At 46.7% G+C, this 27,680-nt stretch overlaps 1 protein-coding gene across 1 annotated transcript in view; it reads right to left on the bottom strand.

The window, feature by feature from the left end:
* Positions 1-27,680, bottom strand: part of KCNIP1 (potassium voltage-gated channel interacting protein 1) — a 379,587-nt gene that overhangs the window by 299,702 nt on the left and 52,205 nt on the right. The window lies entirely within an intron of this gene.

Raw genomic sequence — 27,680 nt, 5'->3', positions numbered from 1 at the left:
GCATAATTCTCACTTAATATGAATCTTAACACATACATACTTAATCTTCATAAGAAACTTCTGAGGAAGATACTGATATTATTTCCATGTTATAGAAAATTTAAAAATTGAAGCTCAAAGAAGTTCCACAAATAGTTTGGGGTCCGATAGCCAGTAAGCAGCATTTGAACCTAGATAGCTTGGTTCAATTTTGGTCCCTTTTCTTAACCTTGGTGAGAAAAGTGGGTACAAATCTACAAAACTCTTTTTGTGGTCAGACCAAAGCAGTGCGGCCAAATCAAGGCATTCGGGCTGGGAAGTGGGAGCCAAAGTGAGCAGGGGGCCCCTCTGCATGGAGACAGGAAAGAGTGTGGTCTCTACAGCCAGGTGGGCCTGGAGGAGGGTCCCCCACTGCCCTGATGAGCTGTGAAATCCAGGGCAAATTGGTGCCTTGTTCTGAGCCTCAATGTCCTCATTTGTGAAATAATAAGGGTTTCGGTAAATGTTAAATGAAACAAAGTGACGAATTGAGCATAGTGCGTGACATACAGCAAGCCCTCAACAGAGGCAGATTTCCTTTATTCCTTTGACATTGGACTTAGGCTATCAAATGATCTGGAGGAGGCAGAGGTAGTGGTGATGACAAGGATGCTGATGATCTACCTGCTCATTATCACTGAGCATCTCCTCTATTTACTCAATAGCTATTAATGGCTATTGTTTTAGTATATGAGCTTTGGATTTACTTTTGGTTTCATTTCAGTGGTTCAACCATGAAGCTTTTAAAAACACTGGTACCAGCCAGGTGCAGTGGCTCATGCCTATAATCCCAGCACTTTGGGAGGCTGAGGCGGATGGATCACCTGAGGTCAGGGGTCTGAGACCAGCCTGACCAACATGGTGAAATCCCATCTCTACTAAAAATACAAAAATTAGCCAGGTGTGCTGGTGGGCACCTGTAATCCCAGCTACTCAGGAGGCTGAGGCAGGAGAATAGCCTGAACCCAGAAGGCAGGGGTTGCAGTGAGCCAAGATTGCGCCACTGTACTCTAGCCTGGGTGACAGAGCGAGACTCCAGCTCAAAAAATAATAATAAATAAGATAAAAATAAACATAAAAACATTGGTACCTGGGTTCTACTGATTTAATTAGACTTGGACTGTACCAGGTCATGATGCTTTCTTTGTGTGTGTGAACCTCAAGTGGTTCAAATTGTGCATCTGGGATTGAGAGCCATGGGTAATATTTCCCTCCTGCCCAATCTTCTCCTATTTAACACTCATTTAATCCTTTAGACTTCAGCTTAAATGTCACTTCTTTAAAGAAACATTCCCTGACCTCTTAGACCAGGCCTATTTTCTTTGTTTTACACCATTGTAAATCCCTATTCCTTTCCTTCAGAGAGAATTTATCTCATTTATATTTATTCTCGTGGTCATGTCAATAATATCTATCACCCTCACTAGATAGTTTGCCCATCTGTAAAATAGGAATATTAATTTCCACCTCAGAAGGTTGTAGTGAGGATATAATAACAAAATGTAGGGAAAGAGCCTGGTTCAAGGTAGTCTCTGTGAATGACTGCTCACTGCATGTTGTCCCAGTAGTCTCTTGGGATAACACATCATGACTTTCTAATTTCCCAAAATGAACACTTGCCAGCTTCAGAGCATGAGTCTGGCTTTAGTTTCTCTGGATTTAGGCTACTAAGTGGTTCTCATGTCCCATCTGAACTTCTCTGATTATATGGGCTCGTGTCATAGCCCCCATCCAAGCCATGAATATTCTACTGAGCCTTCAAATGCCAGCTCTGAGCTAACATCCTTGTGTCCAGCTGGCCTGTCTTTTTAATAATCAAGATGATTTGCTCAATAAATATTTATTAACTAAGGATTAGGTTAGGTGCCAGGCACCATTCCAAATACATATATTATCTCATTTAAGCAGTTTTGCTGTTTAAATAAAGCTAATCCTCTTGTTTCTAGTTAAAACCTACAATACACGTCTGCAGAGGCGGGAGTTGATATAAATGAGTGCAGGAAGGGATTTTTTTTAAGGGTGTGGTAAGTCCTTTGGCTGCTGGGAGCTCAGGCTTTATCAAAAGCCCCTGTTTTTAGCTCTACCTAATTGTTTTACACGAGCCCAGAACTGCCAGATTGCCCTACTTTTAAAGAGAAACCAGCAACTTGCTTTTTTATATGAAAACCTCAGCTGTAAGAAGATGGCTCAATTTGAAAAAGAAAAAAAAAAGAGAGAGAGAGAGAGAGAAAGAGAGAGGCAGAGGGAGTAAAATGCCATTGAGGCCAAACAGCTCAACCATGAGATGGAATCTGCCCACCAGCAACCTCTCAGGCCTGAGCCTTTGAGAAGACAGCGGAATGTCCTAGGGGACAGCAAAGGCAGGTGTCAGTGGGGAGGAGGAGGCAGAAGGAAGCCTGGAGGGAAAAGGCCAAAACCAGACCCATCTCAAGTCCAGAAAGGTGCTGAACTCATGGGTCCTGCTGGGTAGGTGGCAGAGCCTTCGCGGGAGTGCCTGGCCCCCTTGCACCAGGTCTGGGGAGCTCAGCCCATGTAGACCCTGGGTGCCCCGGCAACCTCTGTCTTCCAGGGCCCCCATGGGCTTGGGTAAGAAGGAAATGAGGAGACTTTCTCTCTGGTTGGATCCATTTGGGAGATCTTGTTACTTCTTGCCACCACCCTTTCCCACCAGATGACAGCTTGAAGTATTAAGTTCCTCCATTGAACCCAGGTGATTTCCTGGAAATTTCTCAGCTGCGTGGGGATCCCAGCTCTGAGCAGAGGTCTACGAATGTGATTTCTTTCCTCGTTTTCTCAGCACCAACTAAAAATCCCCCAGATTCTTGCATAAGGGCTAGAGAAGGGGAAAGCCTATCAGGAGAGAGACGATCCTGTGCCCTCCCGCAGCCTGATTCTTGGTTTTAAGAAGACAAATGAATGGACATTTCTTCCACTGCCAGCCGTGAAGGGCAGGATCCGTGCCGGCCCCTCACTCACTCTACACAATTGTCGAGTAACTGGAGAAGATGTCTCCTGACAGGCAGTGGCAGCAAGGCCCGCTGGCTCCTCTGCCAGCCTAGCTTGTAAACTTTACTGCCCGCTTCGATTCACAACCCAATTGCTTGTAAAATGAGGCCACTTTCCGCAAGTCCCTTAATTGGAATCCGTTTCTCTGCCTCAGAGGCGAGGGCTGGGACGTGCTTTGCCAGCATCTGCAGATGCAGTGAGGCAGGGGGATCTGTCCTGCAGGAAGGGAGGGCCTGGAGGGATGGCACTCTTTGTCTTCCCCTCCCACGAGTGGGACCAGATCCTGCCTGAATGTTCCCAGCCATGAGAGGAAGTCAGGGACAGTGAGCAAATTCTGGGTTCTAGGAGGCAGGCTGGCCCCTCATCTATGAGACTAGGGAAGGGGTCAGTTAAGAGAAGGGCTGAGATCAGAAATAACATAGTAACAGTAGAACGACAATCATCGCTGCAGCTACCATTCGTGGCTCGCCTCTGTGAGCCTCACATAGTCCCCACGCCCACAACAACTCTTTCCCAGCTCTGTCCTTCACTGGTTCCTGATGAGGGACTGAGTCTTTGGTTTAGCAAGAATTTCCTGAAAGTGAGGACTTTCCCATCTTTGGGTACAGATGAACGTTTGGGAAAGTCACCAAGCACCAAGCAATGTTAAGTGCTACACTAGCCATACAGGGTATGATAGGAGCCAAGGAAGTAGCAATGTAATCTCTTTCAACTAGAATCATTGTCAGGGAGAGGACACGTGACCTGGGCTTTGAAGGGTGTGTAGGAGTGACAGCTGGAGAAGGTGGAAGAGAATGCTGGGCAAGTAGAACAACTTGAACAAAACATAGAAGTATCAGGGGCATTGGCTTATCAAAAACTGGAGAAGATAGTGTTTCAAGAAGCACCTGAGACAGTACATGTAAATCGTGTGGCTCTAACCATAAATAGAATGGGGGCCTGCAGCATGGACTGGCATGGTCAGAGGTTTGGAGCTGGAACCATGAAAAGCCCCTATTAGGTCCTGCCTTCTGCCCACCACACCATCCAGACCAACAGATGCTCACTGTCCACAGGCTTAACTGATGATTCTTGTCACCTGATTTTCCAGGGTGAGCAGGGTCGCTGAAGTATCTCAGATGACTATCCTCTAGAGGAGGGTGACTTTGGAGTAGAGTGTGTGGGACAAGAGGAATAAGTGGTGAAATATGTGGGGACATCAGTGGGAATCTTTGGTCTGTGGTCTGATAAGTAAACTTCAGATCGCGGTCAGGATCTGAAATACCTGAGTCTACCTTATGGGTTTGTATATTGTATCTGCCTCATGTCCAGCGTTGCATATGATCGTATTTCCTGTAGGTTACATTTCACAAAGGTTTGTTAGTTTTGTGTAGCCAAATACAAAGAGGGTGTGTGTTTGTATACATAAGCATTTAAAATTCTGTGAGGCGTCTTTTGTAGCAACTGGAATGAAACTGGAGTTCATTATCTTAAGTGAAACAAGCCAAGTGAAGAAAGTCAAATATCACATGTTCCTTTCATGAATGGGAGCTAAATAACCTGTATACATGGATGTAGAGAGTGCGATAATAGACAATTGAGGCTTGGAAGGGTGAGGGTGTGGGGAAGAAGTGGATGATGAGAAATTAGTTAATGGGTACAATGTATGTTATTTTGGTGATGGATACCCTAAAAGCCCTGACTTCACTACTACACAATCTATGCATGTAACAAAATTGCAGATGTACCCCATAAATTTGTACAACAAGAATTTGAAAAAAAAGAAGTGTCAGGGGAATAAAAAGCATTTCAGTTGCTTCACCTATGATATGAGAATGTAACTATATATGTAGGGGAAGAATAAGGAAGAGAGACTAGGCTGAAGTAGGACTGTGGTGAGCCTCCAATGCCATGAAGCTTGGATTTTATCCTGTAGACACTGGGGACTCACCGAGGGGTTTAGCAGAGACAATGGCATGCCCAGTCTAGCACTGCATTTTAAGATGTTCCCTCTGGTGGCTGATGTGGAGAACAGGGTTGCTGAAGGAAGATGCGGGAGGCAGGACTGGGTCAAAGAGAAGTTACCAGGAAAGCACCTTGGGCTCAATGGGAGAAAGTCAATTTTGTTTGTTTGTTTCTCGAGACAGAGTCTCAGTCTCTTGCCCAGGCTGGAGTGCAGTGGCGTGATCTCGGCTCACTGCAACCTCTGCCTCCTGAGTTCAAGTGATTCAATGGGAACAATTCTTAACACTTCAGGCCATGATATGATGGGAAAGGGTGGTATCCAGGAGCAACAAGTTCTCCCTCAGCAGAGGAGTACAAGCAGAGGGTAGACCTCTCACATCCTTCTTATTTAGCCCCCACAGCAGACTGTCAAACCCCAGATACCTTCTTACCTAGCACCACCCACAGCTGGGCAGGGACATAGAACCAGACTTTGATCAAAGGGGCATTGAGAAGGGAAAGGTGGGTCATCTGGCACATAAAGGGTGGGAAGGTGAAGGCAACACACACCTTTCTTCCTACTGGCTTTAGTGTAGGTGGTTTCATGAGGCTGTGATGTCTGTAGCAGACACAGCCCCCCGCCAGTGTGTATTGAAGTGACAGCAGACAGAACCCCAGAAACCGCCCAGAGCCTGGACATAACGGAGCTGCCCTTAAAGTTCTCAACACCCTGATCTCTTGCTATATAAGATGATAAATAACAAGGCTTAGGCTATGTTTGTGTCAGATATTATGTTTCTTGTTGCTAAATTCCATCAGCCTGGAATATTGTTTTAATAATAATAATTTTAAAAGACAGCATTAAGCCCAAGTCTAGCTCCAAAGCATGGTTGAGTAATGTGTACTTTGACTGTGGTTTTCATGGAGAGACTGAAGAGGGCCTTGCAACCTACCTTCTGCACTGTGGCAAAGCCCTTTAAGCATAGCCGCCCTGGCTCTCCAGTTCTTTACCCTCAGGTGGCTGCCACAGCGTCCCCACAAGTCCTTCCACCAACCCTGCCTTTCCCAGCCTCCTCCCATTTCTAATTTACCTCCTTATTCTTTTTTCTTATGTAGAGCAAATTTAGGCTTCTCTCAACTTCACTGAGGAACACAGATGTTGTCCCTGGGACACATCCACATTAGAAGGGGAGGAGTGGAAGGAAACAGGTGGGCAGGGAATAGTTGAGCATGGTTTTGAAGTATGAATAGGAGCTCACCACATGGAGGAGAGAGGAAGGCATTCTGGAAAGGGAAAATCACACTTGTAAATATAACAAAACTATTTCTTTTCTACCATATGCTGAAAATACTAAATATGAAGCTAACCCATAGGCCTCCTCTGGGAGGCTCTGGGCAGCTTGCCAACTCTGGGGTTGGGGGTGGGACTCAGATGCTGCAGGGAGTGTGATGGGAGAGTTGTCTGTGGGCCATCTCGCTCCCGCTGCCTGGCAGCACGCTTTCCCTTCAGAGGAAGGCGAGAGGGTGGGAGCAGCTTCTCAAGAGGAAGTCGAGGAGGTGACAGACCCTACAAGTGGCAGACCCTACAGCCCTGGGGCCCAGCAGCAGGCTGGCAAGGTGGAGACCTGGCACAGGGGACCAGTGGAGACTGGTCACGTCCCTGTTTCCATTGGCTGGGAACCCCTGGGTGAGGATGCAGGGGTTCTGAGCTGGGGATGAATTCCCTTCCCCATGGCAGGCTGTGCTTGTCAGGGCCTCATCCTACCACTTACCGGCAGCGTGAACCTGGGAAGCCGCTTCTCCTTTCTGTGCCTATCTCAAAACTGGGGAAGTAAGAATGCCTGCCTCATAGGGCAGCAGTGAGGATTAGATGAGCTGGCTGTAGCTAAAGTGCTCCTGTCCAGACACAAGAAAAAGGGTAGCCATAAGCTGCCAGAACCTGGCCCAGAGTCTTACACCTTATGCCTTTCTCTCCTGGTCGTTGGAGGCTGCAGGAGGGGCTGGGAATACCGATAGTCCTAATGTACCAGAAACAGCTGCCTTGGGTCTGCCTAACTGGTGACTCTCAGCACCTCTTTAAGGCCATGACTTGGAGAGGAGGATGCTATTATCTCCATTTTGCAGGTGAACCTGAAGAAGATCTGGGAGGCCATGACTCTCCCCTGCCCTGTGTTGTAGCACAAAGCAGGGAACCTGCAGCCCCTGCTCCAGCCCTCGTTGGGCTGAGTCAGAAAAGGTCTGTCCTGCTCTCAGCTCCCCACCCCTGGGAGGAGGCCTCTTTCCTCTCCCTGTGGAGCTGGTCCTGTGACTGTGCAAAGGCTGCACATGGGGTGGTTTCTGTCTGGGTTTCTGCTCCCTGAGGCCAGAACATGGCTTGCTTTCTGCAGGCTGGTAGGGGATGCGGGCTCTTGGCTCCACCCTCTGCCAACCCCTCCTGGGAGTTGGATGGAAGCGGATGCTTTCCCAGAAGTTCCTTCTTGGCTGCTGCAGTGAAAATCTGGGTGGAGTGTGAACTGTTCCCTTCAGGTAAATCAGACAGTGCTGACAGCAACTGCCGTTTACCAAGCACCTGCATGCACAGGGAACCCCTGGGTGAGGATGCAGGGGTTCTGAGCTGGGGATTAATTCCCTTCCCCATGGCAAGCTGTGCTTATCAGGGCCTCATCCTACCATTTACTGGTGGCGTGAACCTGAGAAGTCCCTTTGTGCAGACTGCCCTCCATGCTCACAGCACCCATAGTGCTAGATGCAGCTGATAGCTCCATTTTGCAGACTGGTAAAACTGAGTCCCAGTGGTAACTAATTTGCTTAGTGTCATGCAGACTGTAACTGCCAAAATCCCTGTGACTTTGTGACTCAAGCCTTCGCCCTTCAGTATGTCCCAGTATTAACTCTCAGTAGGAGGCAAAGTAAGACAAGGTCAGGCTTCCAAATGGAGCTGGAAAATGAAACAAAGAGGATAAGAGTGTTATTAACAGGGTTTGTCTGGAACAGAGCAGCTGCCTCAGGGGGCTGATGTGACTGATAATATTAACATTGTGTGTGTGTGTGTGTGTGTCTGTGTGTGTGTGTGTAGGATTCCTTTTGAGTCACAAAGCATTAGCAAACATTTTCCCAAGCATGCTGGGCCTGAGGATACAGGGGCCTAAGAGAACCAGTCCCTACCATGGAGGAGCTCTGCATCAATCGGTGGTTCGAGAAGGAAGGGACTTACTGCAAGGAATCAGCCGCTTCCAAATCACTGGAAGGGCTGGAGAAGTGGCCACCAGGCTGGGCCTCCAGGAATGACCCTCAGGACACTGCCGAACTTACCTGCCCGGGGCCACTACCTCAAAAGCTGCTGAGAAAATGCCTGGGTCCCACAGCACACCACGGATCAGTGCTGCAATTCAGGAACCAGGAAGCTGTCCCCATGGCTGCCACCGATGCAACATTTTCTGTCACTGGAAGCAGTAGGATGGTCAATGGACCAGTGCCACAGACAACCTTGTATTTCCAGGACCTTGCCTGCCTGCGGGAAGGTGGCTCCTGCCTTCCAGATCTCGCTAGGGCGTAGGGGACTGACACCCAGAGCCCTCACCCCAAGAGGTCTGGTGGTCCTCTCCATGGCACAGAGGCCTCCATGAGAGAGGAAAGGCACTTGCAGGAGGGAGGGTGGAGTTGCAGCCAATTCAAAAACCGTGCCCAAGTCTCTCTCCAGCTAAAATGGGGTGTCAGAAGCTTTGGTGGCAACAGAAGGATGTCTTGTGTTCTGTGTATCCTTTAGACTCAGTTTTGCAGAGTTGGGGGTTTGGATCCAAAGGATCCTCCTTCCTAGGAATGCAGGGAACCCAAAAGGGCCTCCTGGCTTTTCTCCAGCAGCTCTCTGCCTCACCCCATGACAGCCATCACCTGCATGGCCTGGAGAAAGGCTCCTGCATGGGGCCTGAGCCTGGAGGTAAGAATTGGTTTTCAGAATCAAATTCTCTCTTTCTAGGGGCCAGGTCAGGGTTCACCCAACTTGGATGCAGGGGGAAAGGATGAGAGAAGTTAATTCATTTATTTAATTAATAGTTATTGAACACATACTACATTACAGTCACCATTCTAGGGCTGGGGAAGCAGTGGAGAATAGGCCAGATATCTCTCATGGAGCTTACGTTATAGTGGGATAGGAAAATAGCAAATAAGAAATAGAGACAGTGTTCAGTGCTGTCAAGTAAATGAGACAGAGCTATGGTGTGGAGTGTGTGCAGGGGAGGGCAGTTTTCAATCCAGGGTGCAGGGAGGGCTTTTCTGAGGAAGTGACTTGGAGCTGAGGTCTGAATGACAGGTTGAAGCTAGTCATGGGAAGGGTCTGAGGAGGATGGTTCCAGCGTGTGCAAAGGCCCTTAGGTAGGCATGAGTTTATTGTGTCTAAAGACCAGAAAGAAGCCAAGACGCCCAGAGAAAGGAGCGGGGTAGCAACAAATGAGCAAATGTTGGCAGGGGTCATATCATAAAAGGCCTTGAGGGCCAAGGTGGGAGGTTAGGGTTTATTCTAAGAGTGGTGGGAAGCCATTGGAGGCTTTTGAGCAGGAGAATGATATAATCTGACTTCTACTTTTAAAAGATCACTCAGCCTACTGGGTGAATGATGGATTGAGATGGAAAAGAATGGAGGCAAGGGAGCCAGAAGGAGGCTGTCACAGTGAACAGGGGAGAGACGATGGGGATTTGTCCTAAGAAAAGGAGTCCAAATCCTTTGGATCAGTATCTACCCTGCCCCATCCCTAGCCCCAGGGCAAAGGATTCTGCAGTTTTCTGAGTCTTGGTGTGTTCCTCACTGGTCTCATCATTGCTAAAAGGCCTGCGGTGTGTGGAGCCTTGGGGTGGGAGCACCCTTTGTTCTTGGGCAGCCTTGTGTGAGTTGCCAAGGCTCAGACACACCTGAGTTCACATACGGGCTGTATTCCCTACCCTGGGGGCAGCTCACTTCATTTCCACAGGCCTCAGCATCCCTATCTATAAAACGGGAATGTGATGCCTCCTTGTGGGGAGGATGAAATGTGACATGCCAGCCCAACGGGACATGTGCAAAGTAGGCCTTCGATAAATGGTGGCATCGTGCCTGCTCTTCGTTCCTCATCCCCTCCCTCGGTCTCCTGCTACCCCGCACTTGGGTAAGGACAGGAAACCCAACAGCATGTCTGAGAAGCTCCCTAGTAATGGAAATGTCAGCAGCAGAAGAAAAGGAGCCAGTGCTGTTTGACGGCAGTGATGGCGATGAATGATTTATGGCCAACCTAATGGTTACATAAGCAGCTGTTACATTTTAAAATCATCATGCAAACAATATGAAACATTTATTTAAGTGGTTCTACACTATGGGGAATTTGATTTAATCAGCCTTTATTTCTGTTCTCATTAGAATGAAGTCTGGCAACTCTAGTAGACAGCACTACCTCCGTTCTGTAGCTTCCAGCTACTGAAAGCAAATATTTTTACTGAGCCACAATTAAACATTTATACAGCACCCGGCTCCCCATCTGGCCTGTGGAGAGGAGGGGTGATGCAGTGAATTCATCCAAAAATTCCACACAGAATAAAGCCAGATGCACCCCCGCATCTAACAGAATTAATAAACCATCTAAAGAGTCCATTTGAGAATGAAAAAGTTCACCGATTCATAAAATTTCTCCAAGCTGCTGTGAGCTGCAGGTAGCCAAGCTGGGGATCCTTGAGGCTGGCTTTTAATCTTCGCTCTTCTGGGCCAAGTGGAGTTTTTTTATTTTGTTTTGAATTCTAAGACCATCACAACTTAGAAATCATGGGAGATGCTAAGAAGATCCTCTAAAGACAATATGACTTATTTGAAATTCCACCAGAATTTTCATGTATTATATCTCCAAATTCAGGATATGGGTTCCCTTGGGGAGACAAATGGAGAGAGGTACACAAGGCAGGTTTTATTGTGTTGGTGATGTTTTATTTCTTACACTAGGTGGTGGTGCATGGATATCTGGTATTAGTCTTTCTATCTCTTTGTGTGTCTTAAACAGCGTATAATAGGAATTGAAAAAACAAAAACAAAAACAAAAAACAAGAAAGAAAAAGAAAGTCACTGGGTGTTGGAGTCAAAAGACCAAAAATCCAGTCTTGGCTCTGCTACTATCTCTGTGAAATTTGGACTTGCCTCTTGCCTTTTCAGTTTCCCTATCTAGAAAAAGTCAGGACTAGAGCAGTGAGGGCTCTGTGAGGCTTCTGTCTGTTTGTTTGAGACAGCGTCATGCTCTGTCGCCCAGGCTGGAGTGAAGTGGTGTGATCACAGCTCACTGCAGCCTCCACTTCCTGGGCTCAAGCGGCTCAGGCAGTCCTCCCACTTCAACCTCCTGAGCAGCTGGGACCACAGGCATGTGCCACCATGCCCAGCTAATTTTTGTATTTTTGGTAGAGATAGGGTTTCGCCATGTTGCCCAGGGTAGACTCTAAGTCCTGGACTCAAGCAATCCGCCTGCCTCAGGATAACAGGTGTTCACCATTAAATAAGTCTGGGAAATGCTGCATACTCTCTGCCCTTTGGGAAAATCATAGAATGTTAAAGGTTCTGAGAAGTCTTGTGGCAAAGAGGTCTGTTTTGTTATGTATCTATTAACATCATGAGGTACTAACATTCTGTAAAATAATATCTGCGACCTGTTATTCTGGATTATGTCAAACACCGCTTTAGATTCTAGGTTCTTTAGGGCAACAATTTTTGCCTATTAACAGAGCAATCTCTAACCATCCCTGAAACATAAACCAGACACTCCAGCCAATCACTTTCCTCTAGGTTAGCCAGCTGAGCACCTTTCCTTCCTGTTCCAAGTCCCGGCTTCTTGCCCCTGGGTTCATGCTGGCCCCCTCACTGCTGAGTAACTCTTCCTGAGCCAGTCACTGAAGTTCTTGGGTATCTAGCTTTCTTTTCTTCTTGTTTCCTCATTCTAGAAGCATAAATTGTCCAGACTGTCTCTTGCTCAGTATGAGATGATAAACATGAAGACCAGAGAGACTGTGTGACAGAGACATAGTCACACAGCTGTGGGTGGCAGAGCTGAGACCAGAATGAAGTTCCTTTCTCACTGCCCTCAAATGCGTTGTTTTACATCCAATTTACATTCTGCCCTGTGCACGTACATCCTTGATGCTGTTTTTTTCTGTTTATCTATGATGGTTTTTCATGTCTCTCCTGGGAAGACTGTATTCTCCTTAAAGGCACAAGTCACATCTGTGTTTATATAAATTCGAACACTATTCTGAGGACAGCATGGTGCTGAAAACACTCTCAATGCCAAGTTATTGAATGTCCCAGTGGATTCTTCTCCCTGCCAAGTCATTTCAGCTCCAAACCCTCCTTGCTGGAGTGATGCGGACACATCATTTTATTCACACAAAGTTGTTTTTAAAACTCCCCTTCAAATGTGGGAGGGATTCGGAAGTACAGAATAACATTGACCCTAATCAAGTGTTCTCAATCAACTCTTCACGTTGGAAAAACACATCTTGGTTCAGTGAAATTCTGGAATAACCACACCCACTCAATTTGAGTGAGGAAGACACAACTTGGCAGACGCTATGGTCCTAATGTTTCTGTCCTCTCCCAAATTCATATATTGAAATCTAATCACTAAGGTGATGGTGTTGGGAGGTGGGGCCTTTGGGAAATGATTAGGTCGTGAGGCTCGAACCGTCACAAATAGGTCTAGTGCCCTTAGAAAAGAGGCTGCAGAGAGCTGCCTTGTCCTAACGCCCCCGTGAAGACACAGCAAGAAGATGCCATCAGTGAACCAGAAAGCAGGCTCTCGCCAGACATCAACTCTTAATCATGGATTTCCCAGCCTTCAGGAATGTGAGAAATAAATTTCTGTGGTGTATAAGGTCAGCTTATGATATTTTGTTATAGCAGCCATAATGGGCCAAGACAGAAGAAACGTTTTTAGTATGAATTAAAAGAGAGACCACATGATTTCTGGGGAGAAGCCCTTCACACAACCACATGGCGAAATTGGGTGTGAAAGAAGCTCCTGCTTTTTAAAGAGCTGCTTTAAACATGCCTTCTGGAAAAGAGTTCCCATTTTCTGCTAAATCCTTTTGCAACCAGGAAACAAGAGTGCACCACGGCCAAGGTTTGCCGATGTCGTAAGTGACTTGAGTTTGCTCCATGGCCGTGCATCTTCTCTGGGGACATCTTCAGCAACAACACCCCTCCAACCCCAAGTTCTTTCTGGGGAGCTGATCCTGAGGGCCACTGTGCTATTTTCCCGGATGCTGACACTTTCCTTCAAGGTGGTTTTTCAAGCAAGGAACGTCTGTCCACCAGATGGCAGTGTACCAAGAAGCCAATCAAATGGCTCCTGCTCAGATCAGGGCTAGACCTCGCTGTCCAGCTGGCAGACCCCAGCCATACGTGGCTATTGAGTCCTTAGAGTGTGAGTAATCCGAATTGAGATATGCTGTAAGGTTAAAATACCCACTGACTTCGAAGACTGAATACAAAGAAATGGGTTTGAAGGGAGAAGAAGAAGACACAGTATTTCATGAATAACTATTTTCTATTGATTACATCTTGAATAACATTTTGAATATACAGTGAGCCTTGAACAATGTGGGAGTTAGGAGTGTCAACCACCATGCCATCTAAATTCTGTGTATAACCTTTGATTCCCCAGAAACTTAACTCCTAATAGGCTACTGTTGACTGGAAGACTTACTCATTACATAAACAGTTGATTAACACATATTTTATATGTTATATACATTATATACTTTTTTTTTTTTTGAGACGGAGTTTCACTCTTGTTGCCCAGGCTGGAGTGCAATGGTGCGATCTTGGCTCACTGCAATCTCCTGTCTCCCAGGTCCAAGTGATTCTCCTGCCTCAGCTTCCTGAGTTGCTGGGAATATGCTGTATTCTTACAGTAAATGAAGCTAGAGAAAAGAAAATGTTATTAAGATAGATCATAAAGAAGAGAACATATATTTACTATTTATTAAGTGAAAGTGGATCATCAAAAAGATCATCATCCTCTTTGTTTTCATGTAGAGTGAGCTGAGGAGGAGGCGAAAAAGGAGGGGGCTGGTCCTGCTGTCTCAGGGGTGGCAGAGGAGGGGCTGGTCCTGCTGTCTCAGGGGTGGCAGAGGCTGAAGAAAAGCCATGTGTAAGTGGACCCACACAGTTCAAGCCTGTATTGTTCAAGCGTCAACTGTATTGGGTTAAATAAAATATCATAATAAAACAGATTTTACTTGATTCCTTTTTCTTTTCAATGTGGCTATGAAAAAATGCAATGTTATGTATGTGGTCTCATTGTGTTTCTGTTGGCCAGAAAAGAGAGACAGTGGGCAGAGAAAGGCCACACTGGGAAGCTGGGTAGAGCCAGCACTCACGGTCCCATGCAAAGTGGAAAGAGCATGGCCTTTGGTAAATGACCACCTGGGCTTGAACTGCAGCTCCGTCGTTTATTTTGGACTTGTGACTTAATCACTTCAAGTGTTGGTTTCCCCAGCTGTCAGTGGGCATAAGCATGCTTCCTTCTCCCATGGATGCTGTGAGGGTCAGATGTAGGACAGCCATAAATCATGGCCTGCTCAGGCCTGCGTCTCAATGCAATTATTAACAGCACCTCCTTCAGAATTTTGTCAGTTAAAGCAATAAATTATACAGTTTCCCTGGTGAAATGAGATCACATATATTAAGCACTTGGAACACTGTAAGTGTACCATGTTATGTCTAAAATGATCACACGACTCAGAGATGGAAGATGGTGACTTTTTCTTCTATAACTCCACATAATTTCTGACTCCAAGCTCCATTTCTGGTTGAAGCAGGAAACTCAACCTAGTCATTTTCAGGCAAATGTGGTTATTTTAGAATTATATTCAAATCCAGAGTTCTATCTTCTTCCTTCTTCCATGGGTAGAGTCTACACTAGGGGATTGCTGGCTTATGCAGGTCACAGCATTGGACAGGGAGGGAATACTTGGTGTTTACTTGACTTCCCTTGGCTTCCTTCCTCCACCTCTCTGATTACTTCCTCCTCTGCTGATGGCATCAGGGTCCTGCCATGGTCCACAGCTCCTCCTCTGCTGCGGAACCTCCAAACCTCTCTGGGGTCTTGGCCTCTGCAGCCTCCTAAGGACTGACCATGTTTTTCCATTTCAGAGGTCAGCACTGGACACTGACTCTGCCTGTCCCCTCTGTCTCAGCTCTCTTCTTCCATTCACCTGGATAATGACGTTTACACTTTCGGAAGATCTGTTAGTTCAGTAACCATGTAGACTTTGCACCTGTTCCGTCCCTTGTTTTTTTGCTAAGGTTATGGGATAGAGAGACAAATAAGAAAGGTTACTGCCCTCCAGGGAAATATAGCCTTAACCAGGACACTCACTCAAATGGCACATGAAAAATGATAGCTTCCAGAAAAGAAATGTAAATAGAGGGCTATATGACTGGGAAGGATGAACTAGTTACTTGTGGGCAAGAAAGCCAGGGTCGAGGAACTTGTAGCTGCTGCTGAGTGGTCTTGAGGGACACCTGGAAATGTGGAGGGACGGTGATCCAGCAGAGGACCCAGTGTGAGCAAAGGCTTGGAGGTGGGACGGCCTTTCTGTAGATACAATAGTTCAGTTTGATTGAAGGGAAGGCTGTTAGTGGTGAGGAGTGAGACAGGCTGAAAAGTACTTTTAAAGCTCTGAATGGAAGGTTGCAGAGTTTGGTTTTGATCCCATGGGCACAGTTCTGAGTAGGGGACTGGATGGGATCCGAATTGTATTTTGAGAACCTTTATCCAGAAGTCACACATAATAGACTGAGGGGGAAGCAGGGAGCCAGTAGGACCCAGTCAGGAGGACTCGAGGAGGAAGGGGCTGGAGAAATGATGGGAAGGGGTTATTTGTTTTGCTTTTTGAGACAGAGTCTCACTTTGTAGCCCAGGCTGGAGTGCAATGGTGCAGTCTCAGCTCTGCAACCTCCACCTCCTGAGTTCAAGTAGTACTCCTGTCTCAGCCTCCCCAGCAGCTGGGATTATAGGTGCACACGACCCTGCCCAGCTACATTTTGTACTGTTAGTAGAGATGGGGTTTCTCCATGTTGGTCAGGCTGGTCTTGAACTCCTGACCTCAAGTCATCCACCCACCTCAGCCTCCCCAAATGCTGGGATTACAGGCATGAGCCACCGCGCCTGACCAGGAAGGGGTTATTTGAAAGAGACATTACTGAGGTTGATTTCAGAAGCTTTGGGCACTGATGAGATGTACAAAATTAAAGGAGGGGCAGACAAAGGTGATTTTCAGGTTTGGAGTGGGTGGAAAGTCAAAGAGTGGTGCTCACGGAAGACAGAATTTAGCTTTGGCAGCACAAAGTCAGACTCCTGTGGTGGGCATCAGGAGGCTTATAAGCTGCCTGGTTGTCCAAACGAAGATGTCTAGTGGGCAAGACTGGGTATGAGGAGAGAAGGGCAAGGTGGACAGGTGAATTGGAGAGTCATTTTATTTTAGGAAATTAGGACTTAGGAAAAGAAGAGACAGCAAATCAGGTAAGTGTATTTGTCAAATCCTCAACAGGAAGCAGATGCTACTCTACCTTCAGCTGATTTGAGGAGGGTTCATTCCCAAAAGGACTCATGATCAAGGTGTCAGTGGAGTGTAGAGAAAACACCAGGGGACATTTAGAACCAGGGCCAGGGCAGCAGAGCTTTTGCTATCTCTATACCTGGAAAAAAAAAACAGGGAGTGGGGAATTTACCAGAACCCAGATGACAAGAGGGTTTTGCAGAGTCAGATGCTTTGGGAGGGGCAGTGACGTCTGCCAAGGTGGCCTCACACAGAAGGGACCAGGTGAATATAGACCCCATCTCCCATTGGCAGAGAGTGGAGCATTTGGGACAAATGGAAGGTTCCAGCAAAGCAGCCATAGCCTCTACTCTCAGGGAGGAAGAGGCTCACTAATTCCCCAGGAGAGAAAGATTTCTGGCTGCTTATTCTTTTATTCAATAACTTTTATTGAGTTTCTTTCTTATTATAAATGTAGTACATGTTCATTGTAGAGAAATTAGACACTATAGACACGTGAAAATAAGAAATTAAAAGTCAATAGAAATCCCAGTCCTCAGACAAAATGACTGCTTACAAAAATGTGATTATTCTGGACTTTTCTGTTAAAATACATAATTTAGGTATCTTTTTATGTTGGTACATACAAACAGATGTCATTTTGAACAGCTACTTTTATATGGAGGCATCACAGTTTATTTAAATAAGCCCTCTTAGTGGAGATTCTCATTGAGTTCCACATACTAAATAATACTGCATCCTTCTAGCTAAATACTTTACCTCCTTAGGCTTAGCTCCTAGTGGTGGAATTGCTGGGTCAAAAGATATACTCAATTAAAAAGATATGGCACCATATTCTAGCATTAATTTTAAAAAGAGGATATTATTTAAGGGTTAATGGGTGGATTTCTTTGTTAAACCTATCTTAGAAATTTTAGTGAATCTGAGAAAATTACTAGACTTCACTGCCTTAGTTTCCCCATCTGTAAAATGGGGATGATAAAAGTATGCACCTTACAGGGTTGTTGTTAGGATTAACTCATTTCCTGTTTGCCCCAAGAAATGAGTGCTGGCAGTGAGCTGCACTTTTTTTTTTTTTTTTCCTAGACAGGAAATGGGTAAAACGAGTTATGGTAAGTATTAAAAAAATTAGCTGTTACTATTGCCAAATGTCTTCTTACACCGGAGATACTGAGTGGCTTGATCTCCATTTTAAATGCAGAAATGTAGCTTTTTCGTTAAAGACCCAGCTCTGTCATAGCATTGAGGCAGAAGGGAAGTCCCCTGTGACAAGGCCGAGTTAGCAAACCCCTGGCCTCCAGCATGGTTTGACCAGGAATGACGAGTCTCTTCAATGATCACTCTTCCTCATCACTTCTTTAAGCTGACTTCCGGGAGGAGGCGGAAGTCGAGGATCCAGGCCTTCCCTGCCTGGGCCTGGAGTTTGTGGTTCCGGATTGAGAGCCTGCCCATGAGGGCTAGAGGGGTGGCTGAGCGCTGAGCTGCCCTAGTAGTGTTGCTTCCTTGATGGGACGACTCTCTCCCACCCTGAGATATGACTTGGGGCCACGTCAGCTCTGGCTTCAGCCTCAGGAGTTCAGACCAGATTTAGGAATCCTCCCCAGCCTTCCCAGAGTGAGGCTGGGCAACAAGGAGAGAGGAGTGTGAGAGTGGGCCAGGGGTGGACCTTGGGATATCTGGGAGGTTTCCAGAGGGCTTCTTGTCACTCCTGGAACTGAGTTTGCACTCCTTACTGTGGCCTCCTGACTAGCTCTTCTGGCTCTTGGAGCACCCTTCTTCAATCCCACACTCTCTCCTCTCCAGCAGCCTTCCACAAGGCAAGCCTGTTCCTGCCTGAGAGCTGTGCAGTGGCTGTGCCCTCTGTCTGGAGTGCTCTTCCTCAGCACTTCCCAGGGCTGACAATTTCATGGCATGGAGACGTCACCTCCACAGGGAGGCTCCCCTAGTCACCTGGTCCTCACCTTCATCCACTGGAGAACCTATTGAGTGCCAGGCACTTCTGGGCCCCAGGGATAGAGAGAGAATCGAGATACAAAAAACTCTTAGTGGAGCTCACAGCCCAGTGGAGAGGAGCAGACAACAAATGAGGGAGACACCAGGGAATGGTCAGAGAGGCCCTTCGAGACACGAGCCTGGAGGGTCGATAGGATGGCGGGCCTGAAACTGGTCTGGACCATGAAGTCAGAAGGCTTGTTGCGTACTTGATGTTCCTTCTGAAACTGTTCAGAAAGAAGGAACCAGCCATGTTCCCCGGGGAGGCTAAGCAGTGGTTCTCACCTGGGTAGTGTGTTTTGAGACGTTTTTGGTTGTCACGGCTGGGGTTGGGGGGTGCCTCTGGTATCCAGTGGGTAGAGGCCAGGGACAATGCTAAATGTCACAGCACATAGGACAGTCCCCCACAGCAAAGAATTATCCCGTCCAAAATGTCAGTAGTGCCGTTGTAGAAAGTCCTGGGCTGTAGGATTAGGGATCCAAGGATGGGAACACACTGAGGGAAACGTGAGGGAGAGGCAGACGGCAAACACAAACACAAAAGCAGGAAGAAGTCAGCAGGCAAGCCTCTCCCCGGTTTCCTCCATCAGCCCCATCCCCTCACTCAGAAACAATGAGGCAATATCCTCGTGGGTTATCCCGATTGATTATCACGGTGTCTACTCAGAGAAAAAGAGAGAAGAATATGTATGACAGGAGATAAGATGCTACATTTAAACTTAGCTAAGGTAACAGCATTTATGAATCATGAAAAGTTATGCAGAAACTGAGTTCATCATTAAAAATTCATTCAACAAATATTTGCTGAGCACCTACTATGTGCTGGGCATTGGAAACCTTCCCAACACCTGGAAGAATCTCCTCCCCATCTCTACAGCTCCCCTTTCGCATCGCACATAGAAACAAGAAGCCACAGAGTGGGAAAAGCCCAGGTAGATTCAGCACATTTATTTATACTCCAAAGAATACTCATTGAATTTTCAGTTGAAAAGCTGAAGTAGATTTTGATAGAGAAAGGATAGCAAGTAATGATTTCCTTCTTTCAAACACACACACATTTTGTAAGTTCCTGAAACCGGGATTCATTCAACAATCAACATCTAGCATTAATAGAATGATAAAAGAAAAACTTCAGCAGAATTAAATTTGAAAGAGTTTAGTTGAGCAATGAATGATTTCGAATTGGGCAGCCTCATGAGCCAGAGTAGACTCAGAGACTCCAGTGCAGCCATGTGATGGGAAAAGATTTATGGACAGGAAAAGGAAACTGATGCACAGAAAACAGAAGTGAGGTACAGAAACAGCTGGGTTGGTTATAGCTCAGCATTTGCCTTATTTGAATATGGTTCTAACAGTTGGCCACATTTGATTGGCCAACACTCCTTGATTGGCACAAGTGTAGGCTACAGTCTGTTTACATCTCTACTTGTTATAGTTCACAATGTGCAGAGAAATCTTTAGGCTGACCTTAAAATATGTAAGGAGGCAGCTTTAGGTTAAACTTGATTTAACAATAGACTTTTTCTTAAAAAGCTTCATCAGGTTGATTGCATGTCTCACAGCAGAGGGTATCTTAGATACAAGGGAAAATATTAGATATAACATACAGACCATAGTTTCTTCTCCCTTGCCTGAGGCAGACATTGCTAACTGATTGCAGCACTCTTGATTGGATTTACAGAATTCTGGAGCCAGTCTCAGAGTTCTTCCCAAGGCAGGGCTACTGACACTCAATGCCCATTAATCTTAGTTGCTGTGAGGATGACACATATCTGCCTTCTACATTGACTGTCACCTTAGGTCACTTCTTTCCCATCTTCAACTTGTGCTGCCTTTTTTTTTTTTTTTTTAACTTCCACTCAGGAATGGTAGCAGATACAGTTGGACAAGACTATGGGAACATGCAGGATTCATAAATGAATGGTTTGTTGATTTCCCCATGTAAGAGAGAGGTGAGTGGGTTCTGAGTCAGTCAATGGCTCCTTCTCACTGTGACAAGGGGAGGCTGGGCTGGTGGAGGAGACCAGTCTGTGCTGAGAGGGAGACCCTGCCCTCTTTCCATGTGGCAGACCAGGAAGCCAAGGACACAGTCAGGAGACCATTTTTACATATTTATGTATAAAAGTCATGTCCAATGTGTGATGCTTTTCAGCTTCCAAAAATCTCTCACCATGCTTAATTCCTCGGCCTTCACAACAGTGTGTGACACAGTTACTAGTACCATCCCCATCTTACAGATGAAGAAACTGAAGCTCAGAGAAGTGCAAGGCCACACCCAGGAGAGAGAGATGGCTAGATATTTGGGATTTGAGTCCATCTCTTCTGACTCAAGACCTAGAGTTCTTTCTAGTACCACACAGCTGTAGCATTTGCACTGTGACATTTTAATTTTGCATAGCTATGTTTAGAAAGGTGTCATTATGACAAAAAATGAGCCCATTGAGTGCCAAGGCCAGGCGTGATGACTTTGAAAGTGTCCACTGCAGCTGTGCCTCGTGGCCCCAGCCAGAGGGCCCTGAGAGACCCAGGCCAGGCTTCATCCACCAAGACCCCACAGTCCTCTGTGATGCAGGTTGGCACAGGAGCCAAGGACCTGCTCTGGTCTGCTCTCTGGTGCTCAAGCTAATGTCCTGTGTAGGCTACACACCTGTGGATTTACCCATCATCATTCCTTCCTTCCTCCCTTCTTTCATTCACTCATTCAACAGATCTTCACTGAGCACTTGCTATGCCAAGCGCTGCTTTAGCACTGAGGATACAGCCTGTGTGCAAACCAGACGACAATCGCCACTGCTGTTTCCATTCCAGAGGGACAGAAGATACACAAATAAAATGAAGAGTATGTCAGGTAGTCATGGGGCTGGGTGCCTGGGGCAGCAGGTGTGTGGTGTAAACGAGGGGGTGGGGGGAAGGAAGAAAATTTGAATAGGGTGATCAGGGAAGGTCTTGCTGAGAAGGGGGCTTTTCGGCAAAGAAAAGGATTGAGCCATGCGACCGGACAGGGAAAAGCATTTCAGGCAGAGGGAACATCTGGTGCAGAGGCCCTGAGGTGAGAGCCAGCAGAGAAAAAGCAAGCTCCCTCTCTCTGCACTGCACCCCTGGAGGAAGCTGCATTCTAGTTTTCTCCATCTAAGACAGCACTGCAAGGACCTCCAGAAGGCATTTTGCTGGTTTTGTTTCTTCACATTTGTTCCGCAATCTAGGGGCAAATGTCCAGAAGTCACATTTCTGGATGAAAGGGTTTGCACATTTTAAATAGTAGGAGTCACTTCCTGAAACCCTCTCCTATAGCATTTTTCCTCTTTCCCCCTTGGAGGGCCAGATCGATCTCCCCAAATCCTTTCCCTCTTGCTACTTGAATGTCCAGAGGCCTCAATGGCTGCCTCCTGCCTGCAGGAAAAAAGCTAACATGTTGGACTCACATTCAAGGCTTCCTCCTTCTGTCCCCCAAGGCTTCTCCCATCTTTTCTCCTGCTTTTCACCTATAGACTCTACTTGCTTCTCCCACAGATGTGCCTGCAGGACCTGAAAAAAAGGAAAGTCAAGAAAGCTCATCTACCTGGTGGGGCCACAAGTCAACTAAACTGTATTGGTGGGCTGGTTAGAGGCTCAGTGGTCACACATCCCTGCAACCCCCAGTCCCTTTGTTATGCCTCATCTCTCAACCATTTGTCCTTTCTTTTCATTGGGTCCAACATTTATTCATTCAGCCAGCAGGTACCATCACCTGCTATGGGCAGGCCCTCTGCTAAGCATGGGGGAACTTGTACTGCCAAACACTAGGCCCCAGCCCTCAAAGTGAACCCTTTCTGGAATCTTCCATAACCCCTCCAACCTCTCCCTCTCCATCTACCCTGGGAGCCTTCCTTGACCAACCCAGAGCCCTGACTGCCCCCTCCTCTGACCTCCATGGCACCTACTCTCTGACTTTTATTTGATGCTCGGCACTGGTTTATTGACACTGTTACTTATTATCTTCTAAATAAATCTGTATTTCATCTCTCCAAGTAGACCGAAGCTAGGAGAGGGCAGAGAATACATCTTATATTAAGTGTCTGCAACCCTCTCTGCACCTAGAAGATTGTCTGGCACCTTGGAGTTGCTTATTAAATATAGATTTGTTGGGGATATAATCATGTCTCAATTCTGCTCAAAAAAGAAAAAAAGTGTTGATAAAATCCAAATTCCTTAGTGTAGCATTTAAGGCCTTTCTTTTAGGATTCCACTAGACCTCACCACCTCCAAGAAGCCTTCCAGGTTGACACAGAGCCACCGCCATACACATATGCACACATGTGCATATGTAATCGCTCTCTCTCTCTCTCTCTCTCTCTGTCCCCTGGCTGTCCTCTGTCAGAATATTTGTCTGCTCAGTGGATGAGAATTTGGTCTCTGAAGGTACGAACCCCTGGGTTTGAACCATGACTCTGCCACATATTGGCTGTGTGGCAGTCCCCTCACATCTTTGAGCCTCAGCTTCCTCACCTGTAAAATAGGCATCATAATGACATTTGACCCCTAGCAGGGATAGAGGAGGTACCGTGAGGTAAAAGTGAGCAAGTGCTCCCAAGGAGCTCTCGCACCCCGCCAGGTCCATGCAAGGCTGCGATCAATTAGCATTGCTTGGATGAAATCGTCTTGGCCACATGATATGTCTGGGTGCTCCTTGAGGGCAACATAGAGCTGGCTCTGCTTCCCTCTAAACCTCCAGTATCTGGGAGGGTGTGCAACAGGGAAGGTGTTAAAATCACATTCACTGGGTGGGTGACCATCTATATTCACTTTGATAGAAAATCTGACAAATACAATCATCTCTCATCCCAGAATAGCCCTGCAGCCCACTGGGGGAGCATGACTAACAGTAAGAAGGCAGGACTCCGGAGTTGCACCTGCCGCTGTGTGGCGCCCTGTTCCACCATCCTCCCAGGCATCTTTGTGCACCTGCACTGAGCCAACCTCAAAATTCTTCTGACAGATTCACTGAGATTCATTCAGACACCACTAATTTCTTTCTATTTATCCTGATCCAAGTAATTTATAAATTTTCCCATTATAATTTAATTTTCTCCCTTCCTCCCAAACCAGAGCACATTGCCCACAGAGACATGGGCCATTGTTTATATTTATAGCTTCCTTATTAATCCTGCCCTGACCTCCGGCACAGAGCCCAGCCTGGGGGAGCAACTTCAGTTCCCTTTCCACAGGGCCTATTTAAAATGCCTTTCTTTTAATTGGTCCAAAACAGGTGAGCTTAAAAAGAAAAAAAGCCAGCTTTCCTATTCCATTTCAGGGTGCAAGAAGAACATGCAGGTGCACCTGCACTGTGTCTGCGATCCCCTGTGTGGGGGACCCAGGTGCACCCATACTGTCTGTGATCCCCTGCCTGGGGGATCCAGGAGGCCTGCACAGGGAAGGCTGACCAGACGGGATGGCTGGCAGGGGTTCATGGCACTCTGATAGCTTTGCCCAGGATTCCTGATAGTTACACTGGATCTAAAAACAAAATCATATAAAACTAGAAAACACTACGGATTCAAATTTGGCCTTTAGCAGAACAGGCACTTAAAAATGCCGGTCAAATGCTAACAGCTAACCTCTTAGATACTTACTACTTGTTTTTGAGTATTTACTAGGCTTTCGGCACTGATCTAAGTTCTTTCTAGGTATTAACCTCTTGGATCCTCATGACAACCCAGATGAGAAATGCGTTGTGTTACCCTTTTGACAGGTAAAGGCATTGAGGCACACTGAGGGTATGCAACTCAACCACATTCCTGAGCTCTAAGCAGCACACAGGGCCAGGCCTCGCCCATGTGAATACTTTGTAGAACTGGCATAAGACACCCTGCTGTCGGTGGAGTTCCAGGGACCATGGCTTAGTAGAGGGGCACAGACTGGGCCCCCCTTGTCATCTTGGCCTGGAGCTCTGGAACAGGGCATAACCCACCCAGCCCTACATGGTGATCCTGGTGGCAGGGGTAGGTTGGAACCGAGACCACCTCAAGAGCCTGTGCGTGTCACTACTGCACAACCCTGCCTCTGTGAACTTTCTCACGGGGTACTGTTTGTCCCCAAGTTACAAGAGCAAAGCCATGGGACGGAGAAGTCACTTGACCTTGCTGACTTGCTAAGAGCAGCTGGACAGGTGAGTTCACACACGCATTGCACACATTGTGACCCCAGGTCTAATCCCTGAGGGTAACTTTTTGAGGTCTCAAGACCCTGAAGGCAGGTGGTCCTGGGGGAGTGTCCTGATGGATTTTTGTAAATTAAGAACCCACTCCCAGCCAAGGAAGACAGTGGTGACACAGCCAAGTTTGAGATTTCAACTTCAGGAGATGGCATGAAGGCAGAGGAATGGCACAGTCTCGAGCATCAGCCAGACCAGTGTTCACATCCCCGATCTGTCTCTTAGGTCTGTGTGATGTGAGCTGGGGTGCATCGGTAATCAGGCAGAGTCTGGAGAGGAACAGTCACTGATTGTTGAGTCCCTAGAATACAGCCTCTCCCCCTACTGCCCCTCCCACCTCTACAGCCTCCAGGGCGGCTCACTGGCAAACCGCACCTTGCAGTGCCTGGGCAGTGTGTGCTATTGATGACACCCTTAGAGCCCAGGTGTTCCAGGACTGAAACGTTTCCAGAGCAGCCTGACTTTCCCTCCAGCACCTTTCCTTCTTCCTTCAAATACTCACGCAAAAAGACCCACCTCCTGACTGAGCCTTTGCTCTGCTGCTCTTTTTCTGTGCCTTCTTTTTTCTTTTCAACTAAGGTTTTTGTTGTTGTTGTTGTTGTTGTTGTTGTTGTTTGACAAGGGCTGCAGTGACAGCAGAGAAAGCATTCTTCAAGAAGCCAGGGGGCATTCAAAATACAATTTTTTCCTTTATGCCAATAAGAAATATCAAATACCCCAAACCAAACAACCACCTTCACCCCACCCAAACTATGCCAATTACTTTCTCTCATCGCCCAAGAAGGACAGGAATGCATTTGGAATTTGACCATTTCCTCTCTGTCTGAGACATGGGAAGCAGCTAGGGGCAAGTGTGCTTCTGTGAGGTGTTTTCCATCTTCCTAGTTTGGGGTGCAGGATGATTCTGCTCACGCTCTCGGAAATCACAGACACCTGGTTCCTATTAAATTACATGACAATGAGCTCATTCAGTCAGCCTGTGGTGAGAGCAGATTACAGACCAGGATCTGGCTGAGCCCTGGAGATTCCCTGGGGATTAACAGCTTGCATTCAAGCAACTGGTCTCCCTCCAATGGCCCTGCTCTATTTAACTGAGACTGTCACGAGCCAAGAACTCTTCCATAAACAGTTCTCTGCCAGTCAATAATTTGAATCTCCTTCTATCATCTAGTAACCATCTTTTATCTAACAATTCCTTCCTCCAATTAATGCCATCCACCATTGACCACTGGGGGATTTCAAGATAACATTAACAGGCAAATGACAACAGCTAGCATTTGAATTTTATCTCATGAGCAACTGTAAATGACCCACTCATATTACCTCCCTTAATCTATTCTAGAAGCTAAAAACTATTATCCTGCCCATGTTACAGGTGGGAAAATTGAGGTTGAGAGAGATGAAGCTATTTGCCTTAAGTCACACAGCAGAGTAAGCTGTGCTTCAACAAAGCCCATGCTTTTTGAGGGACACCCCTAAACCTAAGACGCCACCACAGTTGAAGGTCATTGTCACTACCCTACTGAAGATGAGGTGGTGTTTTGATCAAATAGTACAATTTACACCCATAAATCCTCTATGACACGTTTGGAACCTGAGCAGGAATGTGACACATTTTCAGATTGGGCACTTGTTCTATCAACGATGTCCAAGTTTGCCCTGCCCTCAGGAAGCGTGTTGGATAGATGGGAAGTCAAGACTAGCAAATGTAAAATGACGACAGAAGCAACACAAGGCAGATCCTAAAATGTGTTCTGAAATGTATAAATACTGTAGGGCAATGCTTTTCAAAGTGCATTCTATAGAAATACAGTTCCCTGTAGTGTTAATATGTCTTTAAAAATATTCAACAGTCACAAATATAATGATAGTCCTTGTGTTCAAGGATTGGGATTGTTGGTAAAATTTTAAACCTCCCTACCTTTACATAGCATTAGAAAAGATTTTTTTGTTTGGTTATACTTCTGGATAGAAGGAAATAAAAGTATTAGCCAAGGCAGATAGTACCCTTACCTTTCTAAATTCCTGCCCGTCTTTAGATCTATAAATGTTCCTCCCATTCCCAGCAGCTGCACCCATCTTAGTTGTGGGAAAGCACCTGCAATCCTTGTCTTTCTTGTTACATAACACGATGGGGCACAGGCCCAGCCCTGGGGTCCTTAACCATGGCACAGGCAGCTTCCCCCACTAGCAGCAGCAGCCGTCACTCTTAACTGGTCCATGGTTAGCTGGTCCGTGGTGTGGACAGGCAAGGTTTGCTGCCCACCATGTGTGCCACAGACCCTAGGTTGCTTCCCAGTGTCAGTTCCTCAAAATCACCCCCAAGGTTCCACGCTCCTCTGAGGACTCCCTCAGCTGAGGATTTCATAGGCTGAGTATCTTGCAAGCAAGAGAGTAGTATGGACTTCTTGGTCTTGAAAAGCTGCTGAATGGTGCTGGGTTGAATCTGAGTAAGCTGATGGCCCCACATCACTTGGGGTTTTTATTTGCGGTCTCCGGCTTTGGAATCTTCTGCTGATGCTCATGGCACAGATTTGGGCCCATGGCCTTGCCTCCTGCCTGGCCTCCTCCCTGGCCTCGGACCTCATGAATGCGGAAGGCCTGGGGTTATCCAAGCTCTAGGCAGGAAGCAGATCCCTTTCTGTGCAAAGATCCTCCAGGCTTTGGAATGAGGAAGGAACCTAGGAAGGAGAGGGCATGAACTTTCTGGGGCCGACCTAGGAAGAAGAGAGGGATGCTGATGTCGGAGGAGAAAGAAACAGCTTCCCTGGATATGAGGGCGCTTACTGGCCCCTGCTGAAGGTCTTCCAGGCCATGCTGCCTTGAACAGGCCACTCACCTCTTGTGCCTGAGCCACTTTTTAAATGCAATAGGTGTAATTATTGCTACCTGCCATTTCTTGTCAAAATCCTTACAATAACCCTGTATGGGTTATTATGTCCATTTTAGAAATGGGAAAACCAAGGCGCAGAGTGGTTAAGTA

This window comes from Papio anubis, chromosome 5 (assembly GCF_008728515.1).
Source record: "Papio anubis isolate 15944 chromosome 5, Panubis1.0, whole genome shotgun sequence".
Classification (NCBI taxonomy): Eukaryota; Metazoa; Chordata; class Mammalia; order Primates; family Cercopithecidae; genus Papio; species Papio anubis.
This window is presented reverse-complemented; position numbering and strand designations above follow the sequence as displayed.